Here is a 12,065-nt window from a genome sequence, read left to right as displayed (position 1 = left end):
AAAAAACAAATAATAACCTATATAGACACTCATGTAGCTACTCACCAACCCATGCAGCCACTTGTACACAAAGTGAGAGACTGATACAGAAATGTATATATTTAAACATTACTCACTAACCCATGTATTCTCGAAGATACACTTAATCTGTCAGTTATACAATCAATTTCTAAGGTTTTTTTAAATGCTAATTCCCAACTAATACGTGCTTGAAACCTATGGTTTTTTCAGTGAATTTCATAGGTTTTATAAATACTAATTTGTAAGTATAAGTATAACGTGCCTGAGACCTATGTTTTTTAAGTAATTTTAAAGGTTTTTTAAATGCTAATTTCTAACTATGCCTACTAAGATAGAACATGTGAAGAAAGAAGAAAAAACGCACAGAAAGAAAACAATGAAAAGCAGAAAGAAGCAACAGAAGTCCTCAAAGATGAAGAAAAGTGCAGGAAGAAGGAAAACGTGCAGAAAGAACAAACCGAAGAGCAGCAAGAAGCCTTGTTGCAAAATCATCCTGTACCCTCAACTTTTTCAGACGGATACTGGAACTTAGTCTGACTAACCTGTCCTAGAGCCAGTGCTATGTTAAAAGACACTTAGAATACAGTGAAAAAACCTACATACACTAGGGAACACTATGCGTTGAAGTCTCCAAGTGATTAGCATGACCTCCTCTGTTGGCCCCTAGTATATAATAGGGCAGGGGGATTAAAACTACCTCTTAAAACATACCACAGGGCGTGTTTGCACACGTCACCTCAGGCCCCGTCCCCTCTCTTCACCACTGTGCAAACATGCTCTGTGGCCATTTTAAGTTAGGAGATTAAGTCCCCTTGAATCGTGAGGGTCCCTTGGGTCCATCAAGCCCACTAGGTACCTCCAGTAAGCGCCACGGACCTAGGTTGCAGAGAGATGTATAAAGGGGCATGGCCTAGTCCGCCTCTCTGCAACGCAGCACAGTGGCGCTTACTGGAAGCACCTGGTGAGCTAGTTGGCCCCCAGGGGCCCTCATGATTGAAGGGGAATTATTTCCCCAACTTAAAATGTGCCACAGGTCATGTTTGCACATGTCACCTCAGGCCTTGTCCCCTCCCCTTCCCCACTGTGTAAGCGCACCCTCTGGCCGCTTTAAGTTGGAAGATTAAGTCCTCTTGAATCCTGAGGGTCCCTAGGGTCGAAGTAGCCCACTAGGTACCTCCAGTAAGTGCCACAGAGCTGCGTTGCAGAGAGATGTAAAAAGGGCACGGCCTAGACCACCTCTCTGCAACGTAGCGCAGTCGCGCTTACTGGAAGTACCTCGTGGACTAGTTGACCCCCAGGGTCCCTCAGGATTGAAGGGGAATTATTTCCCCAACTTAAAACGCTCCACAGGGCGTTTTTGCACACATCACCTCAGGCCCCGTCCCCTCCCTTCACCACTGTGTAAACGTGCCCTGTGGCAGTTTTAATTTGGAAAATTAAGTCCCCTTGAACCCTGAGGGTCCCTAGGGTCCAACTAGCCCACTAGCTGTTTCCAGTAAGCGCCACATAGCTGCTTTGCAGAGAGGTGGAAAAACAGGAACAGGCTAGACCACCTCTCTGCAACGCAGCACAGTAGTGCTTACTGGAAGCACCTGGTGGGCTAGTTGGCCCCCAGGAGCCCTCAAAATTGAATGGGAATTATTTCTCCAACTTAAAATGCACCACAGGGATTTCCTATGGATAATTGGTCCTAACTATAACTACCTACTGGCGACCGCCAGCAGTTGATATATATATATATATATATATATATATATATATTCACTGAAAAAACCATAGGTTTCACACCAGTTATAGTTAGGAATTAGCATTTAAAAAACCTATTAAATTCACTGACAAAACCATAGATTTCACACCATTTATAGTTAGCTGGAAATTTTACTGACATAAAACCATTGAAATTCCCACGTTATAGTTAGTTGGACTCACTATAACTTCCGCGCCTGTAATACACTGCTGATGATGTCACATATTACATCACTCATGACATGGTCAGTGACATCACTCATGACATCACTGATGACACCATCCAGTGAATGTGTGTCTTTCTGAAAAATAAATTTGTTTTATATATGTATTTGTAAAGGTCGATGGAAGAATAAATGTTTAAATAAGTGTGTAAATGGATGTTTTTTTAAAAAAAATTGGTTGGGTAACTGGCTTATTGCGTGTATCTTAGTGAATACATATATTAGCGAGTATTGTTTAAATATTTAAATGTTTGTATCAGTGTTTCTCTTTGTGTATAAGTGGCTGCAGGGGTTGGTGACTGACTCACTGTTTGTATGTGTTTTGAAGACAGCATATGTGCAGGACTGTATGGGTGGATGAATGTGTATATGTGTGTGTTAGTGAGTGAATGACTGTCTCACTAGTGTCTTCATTAGTAACGACATATGTTTTAATCTAGTATATGTGAGTATTGATGTATATAAGTGAGTATAGTATATATAGTGAGAGATTGTAGGAGTTCCTGTTTAAATAAGTATGTGTTTCTATAAGTGATTGTTTAAGAGAGTAAGTATGGGTAAGTTTCCTTAGAAGTAAGGTGGTAGTGTGTGTATAAATGTATATGCAAATAAATGGATGTTCAATAGTTTATTTGCATGTGTGAGTATGTGTGTGAGTAACTTTTGGATGACTGCTGATGTGTAACAGGATGTATAGGTGTATCACTACATATGATGAGTGAGTATATATATGAGTGACTATATAGAACTGTTGGTGAATGAGTGGATGTGTATATAGATGGTGGAATTACTGAATTGGTTGTTGTTACTGGTTTGGGTATCTCAATTTTTTTGAAAATGTTTGTTTCTATTTTTGAATATGTGTTTCAAGCGTTACATTACACTGAAATTAGGTCTGTCACTCTGTCACAAGGATGGTGTCATCAGTGATGTCATGAGTGATGTCACTGACCATGTCATGAGTGATGTAATATGTGACGTCATCAGCAGTGCATTACAGGCGCGCAAGTTATAGTGAGTCCAACTAACTATAACGTGGGAATTTCAATGGTTTTATGTCAGTAAAATTTCCAGCTAACTATAAATGGTGTGAAATCTATGGTTTTGTCAGTGAATTTAATAGGTTTTTTAAATGCTAATTCCTAACTATAACTGGTGTGAAACCTATGGTTTTTTCAGTGAATTTCAAAGGTTTTTTAAATGCTAATTCCTAACTATAACTGGTGTGAAACCTATGGTTTTTTCAGTGAATTTCAAAGGTTTTTTAATGCTAATTCCTAACTATATAAGACCTGAAAGCCCACCAGGAATCTCCAGTATGTGCCAGGGGACTGCATTGCAGAGAGGTGTAATGAAGCCACAACCCTTTTTACACCTCTCTGCAACGCAGCCCCCGTGCATGTTTGAAGAGGGGGAACTAATTCCCCTTGCATACTGGGGGCCCCTGGGGGCCAATTAGCCCACCTGGAACCTCCAGTATGCGCCAGGGGCTGCATTGCAGAGGTGTAATGAGACTATGCCCCTTGTTACACCTCTCTGCAACGCAGCCCACTGCCGTGTTTGCAGAGGGGGAACTAATTCCCCTTGCATACTGGGGGTCCCTGAGGTCAACTGGTCCACCAGGAGCCTCCAGTATGCGCGAGGGAGCTGCATTGCAGAGAAGTGTAATGAGGCCACACCCTTGTTACACCTCTCTGCAATGCAGGCCACTGGCGCGTTTGTAGAGGGGGGACTAATTCCCCTTGCATACTGGGGGTCCCTGGATCATATCTGCCCAAACACCGATATTCCGAACGATTGTAAATTACTTTTACTACTCTCTACTACTCACTCTACTATTCACTCTACTACTCTCTACTACTCACTCTCTGCTACTCTCTCTACTGCTCTCTACTACTCTCTACTACTCACTCTCTACTCTCTATTACTCACTCTCTACTCTCTACCTCTCTCTTCTTCTCTCTCTACTAATCTCTACCTCTCTACCGCTACCTCTCTACCTCTACACCTCTACCTCTCTACCTCTCTCTACACGCACACATATACACATATATGCATATATATATATGCATATGCATTTATATATATGTATGTGTATGTATAAAAAAAAAAACATTTTTTTTTTAAACAGCTACTTTTAAAACTGTCATTCTTTTTCCCCATGGTACGCTCCCCGGTACGCTTACCGGTGCGCGTACCGGTGCGCGTACCGGGCGCTCACCCCGCGAAAATCAAAAATTTTTTTTATTTTTTTTTTGCTCCGCGGGGCCCTTTTATGGCCCCCACATCAAACCTAGGGGGTCAAGGGGGGTCTACTCTGCCCCCTTATGGTCATTTCCCTCTTTGTTTTGGCCACCTCTCGTATCTCGATCCTACCGAGACACAAGATGGCGGCCGCTCCGGACTGTTTAGAATGTTTACAGACACCCCAGAGCCAATCAGCTTTCTGCGCGCAAGTCGCGTGGCGCGCCCGGTGCGCGTACCGGTGCGCGTACCGGAGCGCGGCTATAGATATATATATTTTTTTGAACCTTAATTACTCAAAATCCACTGGAGCACATATCTTGAGACATAGCAAAGGCACATCGGGCTACCAGTCCCTACAATTTTGCCAAGTTTGGTGGAAATCCATTCAGCCGTTCGGGCTAAAAGTGAAATCGACCGCCCTATGGAAATTAACATGGGGAAAACGCGTTTTGGGACCCCCCTTTTATCTCGGCCCCCGCTTGACGAATCCCCCCCAACCTTTCAGGGAAGGACCGGAACGCCGCGAGGCCATTTTGAGGAAATTTTGAGGCAGATTCGTCAACCAGCGCCAAAGTTATTCCAAATAGAATTTTGAGATTTAACATTGAAAAAAATCCTAACTATAACTACCTACTGGCGACCGCCAGTAGGTAATATATATATATATATATATATATATATATATTCACTGAAAAAACCATAGGTTATAGACCATATATAGTTAGGGATTAGCATTTAAAAAACCTTATTTTATTTGCACAAAACCATTGAAATTCCATATATAGTTAGTTGCACTAACTATATATCGCGGACCCGCAATCCACTGCTAATGATGTCACATATTACATCATTCATGACATGGTCAGTGACATCACTGATGACATCACTGATGACATCTCAAATGACATCACTGATGACATCACTGATGACATCTCAAATGACATCACTGATGACATCACTGACATCTCATTTGACATTACTGATTACATCACTGATGATATCATTTATGTGATAATACATCTTCAGACTCTAATATAACCTTAGATACACTCAGTGTAAACAGGCACTCACAGACTGTCACACATCCATGGAGTTACTCACACACCTAGTCAGTCATGCAAAGAATCAATCACATCTCCATTTCCTCAACTATACAGTTATAAACACCTTACTTATTCAAACATATAGTAACACATATTTACTCTCTTATACAATCCTTGATACAAGTTCACAATGATTCATACAGCCACTCACACATTCACTGGCTCTTATGTTCAGTTATTTATATATGTCAACTCTCACATGGAGTGTGTTTTACATATGTACTTACTTTGACATGTAGCACTGAGATATCCATTCACTCACCAATATACTCATGCACACAGTCAACTGTCCATACAGCTGTTTCTACATGCACTTTTGAACCCATACACCTAGGGAATCAACTGCTCACACATCTATGCACAGAGTTATACACCTCCCAGCCACCCACACACATACTCAGTCTCCCATACAAATACTTGGGCAACCATTCAATAACCCATATAGTTACTGATATAGCTACTGATTTAAACATGCAGCAGTTTACAGAACAACATAAATAATGATTGCCAAATTAGGACACTTTAATCACTAACCCATACACTCAGTGAGACACATTTAATCATTCTCTCATACAGTCAGTCATGCACCTACTAAATCCTTCATCCAGACACTTATACATCCACTCATTCTTCAATATGTAAGACATATTTTAACTTTACAGAAACATGCAGTCACTGGGTGTTGTCATCAGTGATGTCATCAGTGATGTCATCAGTGATGTCATTTGAGATGTCATCAGTGATGTCATCAGTGATGTCACTGACCATGTCATGAATGATGTAATATGTGACATCATTAGCAGTGGATTGCGGGTCCGCGATATATAGTTAGTGCAACTAATATATATATATATATATATATATATATATATATATATATATATACATATATATTCAATGAAAAAACCATTGGTTTTAGGCCATATATAGTTAGGGATTTGCATTTAGAAAACCTTATTTTACTCGCATAAAACCATTGAAATTCCATATATAGTTAGAAGCGCTAACTATATATCGCGCACCCGCAATCCACTGCTGATGATGTCACATATTACATCATTCATGACATGGTTAGTGACATCACTGATGACATCACTGATGACATCTCAAATGACATCACTGATGACATCACTGATAACATCTCATTTGACATGACTGATCACATCACTGATGATATCATTCATGTGATAATACCATGAACCTCTTCAGACTCTAATATAACCTTAGATACAATCAGTGTAAACAGACAGTCACAGACTGTCACTCATCCATGGAGTTACTCACACACCTAGTCAGTTATGCCAAAAATCAATCACACCTCCATTTTCTCAACTATACAGTTATACACACCTTACTTATTCAAACATATACTAACACATATTTACTTTACTCTCTTATACAATCTCTGATACATGTTCACAATGATCCATACAGCCACTCACACATTCACTGGCTCTTATGCACAGTTATTTATAGATGTCAACTCTCACATGTACTGTGTTTTACATATGTACTTAATTTGACATGTAGCACTGAGATATCCATTCACTCACTAATACACTCATGCACAGTCAACCGCGCATACAGCTGTTTCCACATTCACTTTTGAATCTATACATATAGTCAATCAACTACTCACACATCTATGTACAGAGTCACACACCTCCCAGCCACCCATACACACACACTCAGTTTCCCATACAAATACTTGGACAACCAATCAATAACCCATACAGTTACTCATATAGCTACTGATCAACATATGCAGCAGTTTGTAGAACAACAGATATAATGATGCACAAATTAAAACAGTTTAGTCACTAACCCATGCACTCAGGGAGACACATTTAATCACTCACTCAATCAGTCAGTCATGCACCTAGTAAATCCTTCATCCAGACACTTATATATCCACTCATTCTTCAATATGTAAAACATATTTTAACTTTACAGAAACATACAGTCACTGGATGTTGTAATCAGTGATGTCATCAGTGATGTCATTTGAGATGTCATCAGTGATGTCATCAGTGATGTCACTAACCATGTCATGAATGATGTAATATGTGACATCATCAGCAGTGGATTGCGGGTGCGCGATATATAGTTAGCGCTTCTAACTATATATGGAATTTCAATGGTTTTATGCGAGTAAAATAAGGTTTTCTAAATGCAAATCCCTAACTATATATGGCCTAAAACCAATGGTTTTTTCATTGAAAATATATATATATATATATATATATATATATATATATATATATATATATATATATATATATATATATTAGTTGCACTAACTATATATCGCGGACCCGCAATCCACTGCTAATGATGTCACATATTACATCATTCATGACATGGTCAGTGACATCACTGATGACATCACTGATGACATCTCAAATGACATCACTGATGACATCACTGATGACATCACTGATGACAACACCCAGTGACTGTATGTTTCTGTAAAGTTAAAATATGTCTTACATATTGAAGAATGAGTGGATGTATAAGTGTCTGGATGAAGGATTTAGTAGGTGCATGACTGACTGTATGAGAGAATGATTAAATGTGTCTCACTGAGTGTATGGGTTAGTGATTAAAGTGTCTTAATTTGGCAATCATTATTTATGTTGTTCTGTAAACTGCTGCATGTTTAAATCAGTAGCTATATCAGTAACTATATGGGTTATTGAATGGTTGCCCAAGTATTTGTATGGGAGACTGAGTATGTGTGTGGGTGGCTGGGAGGTGTATAACTCTGTGCATAGATGTGTGAGCAGTTGATTCCCTAGGTGTATGGGTTCAAAAGTGCATGTAGAAACAGCTGTATGGACAGTTGACTGTGTGCTTGAGTATATTGGTGAGTGAATGGATATCTCAGTGCTACATGTCAAAGTAAGTACATATGTAAAACACACTCCATGTGAGAGTTGACATATATAAATAACTGAACATAAGAGCCAGTGAATGTGTGAGTGGCTGTATGAATCATTGTGAACTTGTATCAAGGATTGTATAAGAGAGTAAATATGTGTTACTATATGTTTGAATAAGTAAGGTGTTTATAACTGTATAGTTGAGGAAATGGAGATGTGATTGATTCTTTGCATGACTGACTAGGTGTGTGAGTAACTCCATGGATGTGTGACAGTCTGTGAGTGCCTGTTTACACTGAGTGTATCTAAGGTTATATTAGAGTCTGAAGATGTATTATCACATAAATGATATCATCAGTGATGTAATCAGTAATGTCAAATGAGATGTCAGTGATGTCATCAGTGATGTCATTTGAGATGTCATCAGTGATGTCATCAGTGATGTCATTTGAGATGTCATCAGTGATGTCATCAGTGATGTCACTGACCATGTCATGAATGATGTAATATGTGACATCATTAGCAGTGGATTGCGGGTCCGCGATATATAGTTAGTGCAACTAACTATATATGGAATTTCAATGGTTTTGTGCAAATAAAATAAGGTTTTTTAAATGCTAATCCCTAACTATATATGGTCTATAACCTATGGTTTTTTCAGTGAATTTTCAAGGTTTTGTAAATGCAAATTCCTAACTATATATGGTCTATAACCTATGGTTTTTTCTGTGAATTTCATTGGTTTTTTAAAAGCTAATATCTATAGCTGTAAAATATATTCTTTATTAAGTGACGTATCAGGTAGCCCGTGAGACGCCTCATGATGCATCGCATAACCGTGACGTATCGTCTCTGCAGCGCAAACCAAACCCAAAACGTAAGCGCGCCAGAACACGCTTAAAGATATATATATATTTTTGTAACCTTAATTAGACAAAATCCACACGTGCACATATCACAAACGTTCAAAAAACACAATATGTCGGACTCCCGTTACGCTGCCGGTTAGCTGCCCGGTTAACGTACCAGGAAGCACCTTTACCGCGAAAAATCGCAATTTTTTTTTCTTATGCCCCGCAGGGAACTTTAATAGCCCCCTCATCAATCCTAGGGGTTCAGGAGGGGTCTGCCTTACCCCTTTCATTCATTTACACCTTTTTTTTTTCCACCTCTTGTCTCTCGATCCTACCGAGAGACAAGATGGCGGCTGCTCCGGACTGTTTACAATGTTGACAGCCAATCAGCTACTCTTCAGACTCCCGTTACACTGCCGGTTAGCTTCCTGGTTAGCTGCCCGGTTAGCTGCCCGGTTCGCGTACCAAGACGCGTCTCTACGGCGAAAAAATCGGATTTTTTTTTTTTTTTTTTTGGCCCCGCGTGGCTTTATAATATCCCCCTCATCAATCCTATGGGGTCAGAAGGGGTCCACCTTGCCCTCTTTCCTTCATTTCTCCCTTTGTTTTGGTCTCCTCTTGTCTCTCGATCCTACCGAGAGACAAGATGGCGGCCGCTCCGGACTGTTTACAATGTTGACAGCCTATCAGCTACTCCTCAGACTCCCGTTACACTGCCGGTTAGCTTCCCGGTTAGCTGCCCGGTTAGCTGCCCGGTTCGCGTACCAAGACGCGTCTCTACGGCGAAAAAATCGGATTTTTTTTTTTTTTTGGGGCCCCGCGTGGCTCTATAATATCCCCCTCATCAATCCTAGGGGGTCAGAAGGGGTCTACCTTGCCCCCTTTCCTTCATTTCCCCCTTTGTTTTGGCCTCCTCTTGTCTCTCGATCCTACCGAGAGACAAGATGGCGGCCGCTCCGGACTGTTTAGAATGTTGACAGACACCGGAGAGCCAATCAGCTTCGCTTCGCAAAGTTCCGATACGCGAAAAGTACGCGAACCGGAGCGCAGCCCGGAGCGCAGCCCGGAGCGCTGTTACAGATATATATCTTGTTTTAAACGTTAATTTCTCAAAATCCACTGAAGCACATATATTGAGACCTAGCAAAGGCACATCGGGCTAACAGTCCCTACAATTTTGCCAAGTTTCGTGGAAATCCATTCAGCCGTTCGGGCTAAAAGTGAGGCCAACCGCCCTATGGAAATTAACATGGGAAAAACGCGTTATGGGACCCCCCCTTTTTTCTCGGCCCCCCCTTGACGAACCCCGCCCAAATTTCCAGGAGCTGCTCAGAAACAAAATGTGCCATTTTCCTGAAAATTTCAGCCAATTCCGTCCAGAAACGCCAAAGTTATTAGGCATAGAATTTTCAAAAGTTCCATAGAGAAAAAATCCTAACTATATATACCTACTGGCTATCGCCAGTAGGTAATATATATATATATATATTCAATGAAAAAACCATAGGTTATAGACCATATATAGTTAGGGATTAGCATTTAAAAAACCTTATTTTATTTGCACAAAACCATTGAAATTCCATATATAGTTAGAAGCGCTAACTATATATCGCGCACCCGCAATCCACTGCTGATGATGTCACATATTACATCATTCATGACATGGTCAGTGACATCACTGATGACATCACTGATGACATCTCAAATGACATCACTGATGACATCTCAAATGACATCACTGATGACATCACTGATGACATCTCATTTGACATTACTGATCACATCACTGATGATATCATTCATGTGATAATACGATGAACCTCTTCAGACTCTAATATAACCTTAGATACAATCAGTGTAAACAGACACTCACAGACTGTCACTCATCCATGGAGTTACTCACACACCTAGTCAGTCATGCAAAGAATCAATCACACCTCCATTTCCTCAACTATACAGTTATATAAACTTTACTTATTCAAACATATACTAACATATATTTACTCTCTTATACAATCCCTGATACAAGTTCACAATGATCCATACAGCCACTCACACATTCACTGGCTCTTATGCACAGTTATTTATATATGTCAACTCTCACATGTACTGTGTTTTACATATGTACTTACTTTGACATGTAGAACTGAGATATCATTCACTCACCAATACACTCATGCACACAGTCAACCGCCCATACAGCTGTTTCCACATGCACTTTTGAAACCATACATCTAGTGAATCAACTGCTCACACATCTATGCACAGAGTCATACACCTCCCAGCCACCCACACACACACTCAGTCTCCCATACAAATACTTGGGCAACCAATCAATAACCCATATAGTTACTCATATAGCTACTTATCAACACATGCAACAGTTTACAGAACAACAGACATAATGATGCACAAATTAAGACAGTTTAGTCACTAACCCATGCACTCAGTGAGACACATTTAATCACTCACTCATACAGTCAGTCATGCACCTACTAAATCCTTCATCCAGACACTTATACATCCACTCATTCTTCAATATGTAAGACATATTTTAACTTTACAGAAACATACAGTCACTGTATGTTGTCATCAGTGATGTCATCAGTGATGTCATTTGAGATGTCATCAGTGATGTCATCAGTGATGTCACTGACCATGTCATGAATGATGTAATATGTGACATCATCAGCAGTGGATTGCGGGTGCGCGATATATAGTTAGCGCTTCTAACTATATATGGAATTTCAATGGTTTTGTGCAAATAAAATAAGGTTTTTTAAATGCTAATCCCTAACTATATATGGTCTATAACCTATGGTTTTTTCATTGAATTTCAATGGTTTTTTAAAAGCTAATATCTGTAGCTGTACAATGTATTGTTCTTTAAATTTTGAAATATATTTTTCATGTTCTTTAGACAATTTTTTTAAAACATTTTTTTTTGTTCCGCTCCCAGTCCGCGAACCGGTCTGCTTCCCGTTAGCT

Source organism: Lissotriton vulgaris, chromosome 6 (assembly GCF_964263255.1).
Source record: "Lissotriton vulgaris chromosome 6, aLisVul1.2, whole genome shotgun sequence".
Classification (NCBI taxonomy): domain Eukaryota; kingdom Metazoa; phylum Chordata; class Amphibia; order Caudata; family Salamandridae; genus Lissotriton; species Lissotriton vulgaris.
Note: the sequence above shows the minus strand (reverse complement) of the source record.